Source organism: Crocodylus siamensis, chromosome 4 (genome assembly GCF_052110815.1).
Source record: "Crocodylus siamensis isolate JL-2025a chromosome 4, ASM5211081v1, whole genome shotgun sequence".
Classification (NCBI taxonomy): domain Eukaryota; kingdom Metazoa; phylum Chordata; order Crocodylia; family Crocodylidae; genus Crocodylus; species Crocodylus siamensis.
Genome location: NC_143398.1, coordinates 132,458,116 through 132,466,922, shown reverse-complemented (window position 1 = coordinate 132,466,922; position 8,807 = coordinate 132,458,116). Strand labels below are relative to the sequence as shown.

Here is an 8,807-nt window from a genome sequence, read left to right as displayed (position 1 = left end):
TTCTTTTTACCTGGAGAAAAAAAGTGTATGATGATGCACTGCACTGTTTGCACCCCACTTTTCAACATCCTAGCTGTGCCCATAGTAATAGCTATGGCAGTTATTTCGGTTGGCAGGCCACTTAAGTTTTGGTGAGCTGTTGAGGGTCGCACACACAAAATCTTTCAAGACATGTTAACAAATTATAGATAAAAAACAAAAAATCATATACTAAAAAGCAAACATCTATTATAACATATTTTAATTTAATTTAATAATATTTTTCATCCTGATTTGTTTTTTTGAATAGTGTATATAGAGACGATTACATCTATAGTTCTACCATAGGCAAAATATGAATTACTGACTGAGAAAAGTAGTACTTTTTCACAGTTCACACAGCGTTTTAATAAAAGGATGTTTGGTGTTGCTATCAATACTGAAGAAATATCATGAATAGAAAAAAAACTCATCAAAACTAGTGGAGAGAAGTTTTTGGTCAGTTATGAACTTGCAGCTGTGACCCACGCACTCTCTAGTGATGCATACAAATCAGTCAACACTAGAGTCATAACTGCAATCATGCTATAGTTTCCTGCAACCAGACTGGTTAGGAAATCAGATTTTATTAGCTGTTTTGGTGATCTGTTATTTGATTTGTTTATAAGAGGCCTTACACAAGACATTAGGAGCTCTGGAACCCAAGATCTTTATCATAAATAAGGATGGTATGTATGTCCAACTTTAACTTGAAGGCAAATGTGACATCAACCTGTTTCTATGCCTCTGGGATGAGTCTGGAGCTGCAAAGCAAAGCCCACCTTGAAACATGAGAGCCAAGGAATAAGAAAGGAGGTCTCCTGAGTTTTCAGTCCATCATTATTTCATCCCTTGCTCATGCCTTACTGAAATTCAGTGATCAGAATCTTTTTTATGGGCCCTGGGATGGTGCGGATCCGGCCTGAGGCAGCACAGCCCGCCCACCATCCGCTCGGAGGCACGCGCGCGCCCGCGGGTATGGAGCTAATGCCGGAACCGGGAGCAGATCTTTGCAGCCTCCTACCTGCAACCGGCCCAGGCTCTGGGTAGCTGCTGCCAACCATGGAGCCCAGCCGCTTGCTGGGAGCAGCCCGGGCTTTGTGGTTGGCACCAGCTGCCTAGAGCCCAGGCCGGCAGTGGTGTGCCAGGCAAAATGGCCAAAGAACGTGTCTGTCTTTTTGTAGGACGGGGATTTCCCCAAGGCTCTTATACAGGTGACAGCCTGACCTAGCTCTGATTTGGCTCCGCGGGCATCCAGCGACTGCGTACGGACAGGAACGTGTCCTGAATTTAATTCTCGCTTGACTAAGGTGTTCAAGTGCTGGTGATCTCAGAGGTTTACTGGCCGGACTCTGATAACCCGATCATTTTTTCTCTGTCAACCGACACGAGTGCAGGCGGCGCCCGCGGCTGCTTTCTCGGGGGTCTGCTTTGTTTAGTTGATGACCTTCCTCTCCAAATCTTTGGCTTTCAAACCCACCCAGTGCGAGAGCTCTGCCCCTACCCAGGGAGTCTCAGCAGCCTCGCAGCTCCGCTGCCCGCTACGGCTAACGAAGATCTGCTGGCTTTGAAGCACTGTTCCTTTAAGGAGCGGGAAGAGAGGATCACGCTGAGCGGTGACGTCATAATGGCGGAGCCCGCGAAGGGGAAGCGCGTTTCTCTTGTGCGGCTGCGGGCTAGGCCGGCGCAGGCAGCAGGGGGCGCCTCGGGCTACGTTCTCGCTGGGGGTCGTACCAAGGTGAGCGGGGGGGTCGTGCCATTCCTCTCCGTCCTATGTCCGGGCGTCGGGTATTGAGCTAGAACCTGTGCCCCCTCCCACGTTAGGGGGACCCTGGTCCTCCCCGGGTGTTTCATGCGGTGCTGTCCCCGGCAGCATCTTTGTGAAGAGGGGTGGAGCAGGGTGAAGCACAGCCATGCGCACAGGGGTGTCAGCTTCTTGTGAGGAGCCACTACAGCTGCAGGCAACAACCAGTGTGGCAGGTCACAAATTACCCTCCTGCAGTTCCCGAGTGCTACACCAGGTTGCTTCCCCTGCCTGATCTGCTGCTATGCTTGCCAGGGTGCTCCCAGCTTTCTGACCTATGCTCTCTGGCTGATTTGCTGCTCAGCTTTCTGCTCCCAGCCCCATGGTCCCTGGCTGCCCGGCTTTCTGCTCCCAGCCCCATGGTCCCTGGCTGCCCAGCTACTCGGCTTTCTAATCCCTGCCCTGTGCTCTACTGCTCTGCTTTGTGCTTCTTGTCCTATCTCCTGCTGTGCTGCCTGTTCTTTCCCCAGTCTACCATGTGCTGCACACACAGGCTGCCCGTGCCAATTGTGGTGAGTTGCTAACCCCCCCCGCACTAAAAACTCAGGTATCTGGGTCCTAGAGTAGAATCTAGAGCGAGGTGCCCAAGTTCCTCATGCAGTGCATGGGTAGAATGAGGTAACTCCACATAGGGTCCAAAAGAGCCAGCCTGTTAAGTCAACTGAAATCAGCATGATTGGCTGCAGCTAGCTAACAAAAAAAAAAGCTCCCAAATCCCACACTCTCTAGCCCTGAATGAACACTTCCAGACTGCAAGGAGGTACCACCCTCCACAACTGGAAACTTTCTTTTAGAGGTAAGTGTCCCTGCTCCAAGGATGGATTTAACTCATGTAATCACCTGTAATTTCTCATGGCTATTTAATGTAAAACAGAAACCGGATTGGAAGCAGGGATTAGAACCCAGATCTGGCCCATCTCAGGGAATGCCCACTGGGCACTCTCACCTTCTTTGCCTATTGAATCTTGAATTCTGGACAGTGGCCAGGTCCTTCCCTAGGAAGAGAGAGATTTGAACCCCCTCAGGGAAAGGAAGGAACTAAAAGTGGATCTCCCATTTGCTCACAGTGTCCTAATTACTAGGCTGCTTACAGATGTGAAAAAAGTCTAATTAAAATTCAGCCTGCTCCTGCACTGAGTGCAGAATATGCCCAGAAGAGGCAGCATGTTACTGTGGGATGTGCTCACTGGTGGAGACTGGAGGGCTGGGTGAAGGAGCTCCAGTAGGAGGCAAGCAGACTGGGAGCCATCAGGAAGCACGAGGAGGACATTGATGCTTACTGCCAGACACTGCACCTGGAAAAGTATGACACTGAGACCAGGAAGAAGAGCAAGTTCCAGCAAGATGCCCCTAATGACATAGCGTGGAGATTGGTCACATCAGGCCCAAAGCTACAATGTCTGTCAGCCACTCCACCAATAGCCCCACATAACAACTACCCAGCTCTCACACCATCAGTGGAAGAAGCATTTGCATTCTCTGCACCAAGGACAAGACAGGAACAGCCACCATCAGAAGAAACGTAGGGTGATTGCAGTGGGAGACTCCTTGCTGCGAGGAATAAAAGGTGCTATTTGTCATCCAGACCCTTTGCTCCAGAGGTCTGCCAACTAGGAGTAAAGCCACTCTGGGCTTGGTGCTGACCAAAGGGGAAGACATGGTAGGTGACCTGAAGATTGGAGGTGGTCTGGGTGACAGTGATCACAATTTGATTAGATTCACCATCCACCAAAAGGCTGGGAATTTTATCAGCAGAACAGGCATCCTGGACTTCAGGTGGGCAGACCTTGGCAACCTTAGGAGTCTAGTTGGTAAGGCCTTTTGCAACCAGTAATTCGATGACCTGGGAGCCACAAGGATGACGCTTCCTCAAAGCAACTATTCTCACTGCTCAAAAAGAGGCTATCCCTATGCAGTCAAAAAGTGGAAGAGGGGCCAAGAGGGTTGCCTGGCTCAACAGACACATTAGGGAACTTCTCAAAAAGAAAAAAGCAGCGTACATGCAATGGAAAAATGATTCAGCATCCAGAGAAGAGTACGCTTACACAGCCAGGGTCTGTAAACATGAGGCAAGGAAAGCCAAGGCATGCATGGAAATGAAACTGGCAACTTAAGTTAAACACAACAAAAAATCCTTCTATAGGTACATAGGGAGCAAAAAAAAAAAAAATCAAGCTCCACTGTGGTACCCCTACTGAATACGGAGGGGAAGCCCACAGTTGACCCCCATGAAAAGGCAGAACTCCTTAATACTTACTTTGCATCAGCATTTCTGAAACTGGGTGAGAACTCATCACCTGTCCAGAGGCACAGAGAATATGGCAATAACAGTAGTCCACATAAAATCAGTCCTGAACAGGTGAAAATACTTTTAGATCATATGGACATTTTCAAGTCGGCTGGGCCAGACTGCCTGTATCTGAGTGTTCAAGGAACTGGCTGAGCTCATAGCGGTGCCCCTGGTGAGGCTGTTCAAAGAGTCGTGGAACTCAGGAGCGGTCCTAAACGACTGGAAGATGGCTAACATGGCATCCATCTTTCCTTTCTTAAAGAGGGATGACCCTGCTAACTATAGACCATTCAGTCCTGGGAAAAATCGTTGAAAAAATAGACAAGGAGGACATCAACTACAAGCTCACAACTGGTGGGGTACTGAGAAGCAGCCAGCATGGTTTTGTTGAGGGGAGGTCATGTCTAACAAACCTGGTGTCCTTTTATGACCAGGTAATTAAGCAGCAGGACATGGAACAGGAGGTGGACATCACCTACCTAGATTTCAGCAAGGCCTTTGATAGTGTTTCCCACAAAATCCTCTCAATTAAGTTGGAGAGTACTGGCTTAGACCAGGCTACAGTGAGGTGGGTTGGCAACTGGCTCAGCAGCTGATCTCAGTGAGTGGTAACTGATGGGGTGGCCTCATCCTGGAGGGCCATCTCCAATGGTGTCCCCCAGGGATCAGTGCTTGGGCCTGTGCTCTTTAACAACTTTATCAGTGACCAGGATGAGGGAGTGAAAAGTGCAATGATTAAGTTTGTGGATGACACCAAGCTGTGGGCATATGCCCAAGGACAGGACAAAGATCCAGGATGATCTTGACAGGCTGTTTCCTATGGGCTGAACGCAATCAGATGAAGTTCAACAGGGACAAATGCCGGGTCCTTCACCCTCACCATATCTATATGATGGGTGGTGGTCCACTAGCTGGCACTACATCCATAAGGGACCTGGGGGTGACAGTTGACCAGAGGATGAATATGAGCCACCGGTGTGATGAAATCTCCAACAGAGCAAATAGAACTCTGTTGTGCAGTAGCAGGTGTGTCACCAATAGATCCAGAGAGGTGCTCCTCCCCCTCTATTCAGCATTGGTGAGGCCACAGCTGGAGTACTCTGTCCAATTCTGGGCAGTGCATTTCAAGGAGTATGTGGACAAGTTTGAAAGGGTGCAGAGAAGGGCCACCCATGTGATCAAGGGCCTGGGGGGATAGGCCTTATGAGGAGAGACTTTGGGATCTGGTCTTGTTCAGTCTGAGTAAAAGAAGGCTGAGGGGTGACTTGATAGCCACCTACAAATATGTCAAGGGAGAACACCACGAGCTGGGAGAGTAACTTTTTGATGTCTCCAAGGTAGCCTGGCCCTTGGGAACAATTCTGTGTGCTTGTGTGTTGTTTGTTGAATGACTCCTGGCATGTCATCTGAAATTTATTTACCAAAGATGCTTCTTAAAGTTGTCTCTATAGTACTTCATAGAAAGAGGCTAATATCATTATAGATGTATTACAAAATGCCTGCACAATGTAGTACAGTTAGATCTGGTCTACCCCTAGATTTTTGAGTTGGTATTTCAGTTAGGATGTAGTTTTTTCCCCCACCTGATATGGCTATATCATCACTGGAACCCCTAAGAATTTAGGAGCACAGATAAATATATATGTTATTGGTATTCCCTTCTGCACAGGAGTAAGCTACAGTCTTCAGTTATCTTTCTTTTGATATAATGGCATCCATACAAAGGGAATAGACACTTAATTATACCAAGACAGTTCAAGTAGTGCAGCTGTTATGTAGACAAGCCTTTCATCTGTATTCTGGGTGCCCACAGGAAAGGTTCTGGGTCCCCTACCTTCCTCCTGGAGATGTGCTCTGGTTTCCCAGGTGAAGAGAAGAGATATCCCATCCCAGCAGTTGGCATAATGAGAATTCCTTTCAAAACCTGGGTACACAAAATCAGAATTGTAATGTCCCTTCCCTTAAAAAGCAGCAAAGCAGTTTCCTATAGCAGTGGTTTTCAACCTTTTTTGGTACTGGGACCCACTTGTAAATATCAATGGCCAGCCCTGACCCAGTGCCCCCCACTCCTAACCCGCGGCCCCTCACCCCCAGGCCCTAGCCCCCTACTGTGTGGGGCAGTGGGGGCAAAGGGGCAGCATTTGTGGGGGAGGCCCCAAGCAGCCCCTCACAGGCTGGAACTCTGCCAGCCCACAAGGAAAAAGCCATGGTTTCCCATGTTTTTCTCCCTTAAAGGAGAATCTATTTTTAAAGGTTGTTTACGACCCATGGGTTGAGAGACGCTGTGCTAGAGGTCCACTGTACAAGGGCACAAATGATCTTGGTTTGTTCAAGAGCAGCTTGACTGAGAGTGCTTGATTTAATAGATATGGTATGTGACAACCAGGAGATTTAGAGTCTATAAACTCTGCCATTGACTTGCAGCATCACCTTTGCTATGCAAGTTGTTTTACCCACTTCACAGATGATGAACTGAGGCTGAGAGAAAACTACCATATTTACTTGAATGTAAGATGGCCCTGTAATAATCAGATTCTGTACCTGGAAAATTATATCAAATTTGTAATTTTTCCAGGTACAGAATCTAATTATTGGAGGTTTGCCTTGAGTGTATCCTCCTTCCCACTTCTACAGCAGGGAAAATAAATCTGAGGAGTCAGGTAGTTCCTTTGCTCTCTGTTCCGCCCCCTTCCCAACTTTTTCTTCCTGCACCCCTTCTTCCCCTCTGACTGTCAGACCCTGCTCTCTCTCAGCACACACAAGTGACGGCCAAATTTGAAAAACAATGAATTTTAAAAAAAATGTCTGTGGTAAATTTACAGTGGGTACTCCTGGACTTAGTTCATTCATAATTGATGCATTTTATTTTTTTTTGAAACTGCTGCAAGTTTTAGCATAGGTACTCAATAAACACCGTTTTAAGCAGCACTTTTGTATCTACTTGTCTATAGTACAAACTACGCATAATACTAGTCCAAAGCCATAATTCTAATATAATAAAAGCCTCAGTCTGTCTATCTATAACGCTTTATTTACACTTTGATTTGTTGCCTCGGCTCCTTGGAGGCAGCAGGGGCGTGGGGTGCCGGCTGCTCAGCACTAGCTTCACTGCACCCCACACTGCAGAGCACCGCCATAGCAGTGGGACTGGGGCTGGAGCCCCCCTGTCCTACTTTTTGGATCCAGGGGCCGGAGTGGGCCCCCCATCCCATAGCCCAGGGTAATTGAAACCTGGTGGGACCCTACTCACAACTGGGTAGTAGGCATTGAAGGTTGTAAGTTGTACAGATGGAATAGAGTGGGGGGAAAAAAAGGGCAGGGAGCGTTGCTTTCTATGTTTAAGGAGCAATATACATTTTCTCTCATCAAGATGGGATCAGAGGAGGGCCAAACTGAGGTACTGTGGGTTAGGTTACAAGAGGGTTGGGGGGAAAGGGACTTGGTAGTGGCAGGGTATACTATAGACCGCCACACCAGGAGAATGAGATAGACCTGGAATTCTCCAGGCAGCACTCAGAAGCTGTAGAGTTGAGAGATATGTTTGTCATGGGTGACCTAAACTACCCTGACATCTGCTGGGAGGAGCAGTCAGCCAGAACTAACCACTCATGTTGGTTCTTTACCTGCATACAAGACCTCCACCTAAAGCAGGAGATATACGATCCCACTAGCAGAAACACCTTGGTCTTGGTACTGGCTGTGGGGGATCTGCAGGTACAAGGTAACCTAGGGGATAGGGACCATCAGTTGATTGAATTCACTATCTGGTGATGGGTGGGAAAAGTAACCAGCAGGGCAGAAGTGCTAGACTTCAGAAAGAGTAACTTCAGAGTGCTTAGGAGATTAGTTAGTGGGGCATCCAAGCTCAAGAGCATCGACAAAATGGGGGTCCAGGAAGGGTGGTCGTTGCTCAAGAAAGTGATCATTTGGGGACAGGTGACAGCAAATCCCACTGCATAGAAAAGTGGGAAAAGGGGCCAAGAAGCCCTCTTGGATAAACAGGGAAATCCAGGAAAGCCTAAGGGCAGAAAAAGGGGCATACAGGCTGTGGAAACGGGGTAGCTACCAAGGAGGAGTATACCTCCTTGGATCGCACTTGCATGGAATCAGGAAGGCCAAAGCAGGATTAGAACTTAGGCTGGCGACAAAAATTAGGGACAACAAAAAGTCCTTCAGGAATATAGGGAGCAAAAAGGAGGTGCAGGGCAGCATAGGACCCCTGCAGGATAGACAAGGGCAACTGGTGACAGGAGGGACAAAGCAGAGCTCTTCAGTGAGTTCTTTGCCTCTGTATTCTTGAACACGGATCTAGATACATCTCCTAAATGCATTACTGACAGAAGCAGGAGAAACACCAGCCCACCAACTGTCAGCGCTGACCTAGTAAAGAGACACTTGGAGGGGCTGGATGTATTAAATCAGTGGGACTGGATGAGCTCCATCCAAGGCTGCTAAAAGAATTAGCCAGTGTCATAGCAGAGCCACTGGCACAGTTGGAAAAGAGCCATTGTGGTCCCTATTTTCAAGAAGGGGAGGAAGGAGGATCCAGGTAACTGTAGACTGGTTAGTCTCACCTCTATCCTTGGGAAAACCCTCGAAAAAATTATCAAGGATCACATTTGTAGGAGTCCAGCAGGTAATATAATGCTGGAGGGCAACCAGCACGGGTTCATGGCAGGTAGATCCTGCCTGACT

At 48.0% G+C, this 8,807-nt stretch overlaps 1 protein-coding gene across 2 annotated transcripts in view; it reads left to right on the top strand.

Moving 5' to 3' along the window:
• Window positions 1–1,211: 1,211 nt before the first annotated feature.
• CDPF1 (cysteine rich DPF motif domain containing 1) overlaps window positions 1,212–8,807 on the top strand; it is a 34,304-nt gene continuing 26,708 nt past the window's right edge. Inside the window, exon 1 of one of the 2 annotated variants that reach the window (XM_090043811.1) lies at window positions 1,212–1,756. The gene's annotated coding sequence lies outside the window, so the exon portion shown is untranslated. Of the gene's footprint in view, window positions 1,757–1,777; window positions 2,619–8,807 lie in introns of those variants that run through there. The other variant, XM_090043812.1, reaches the window with a different exon arrangement.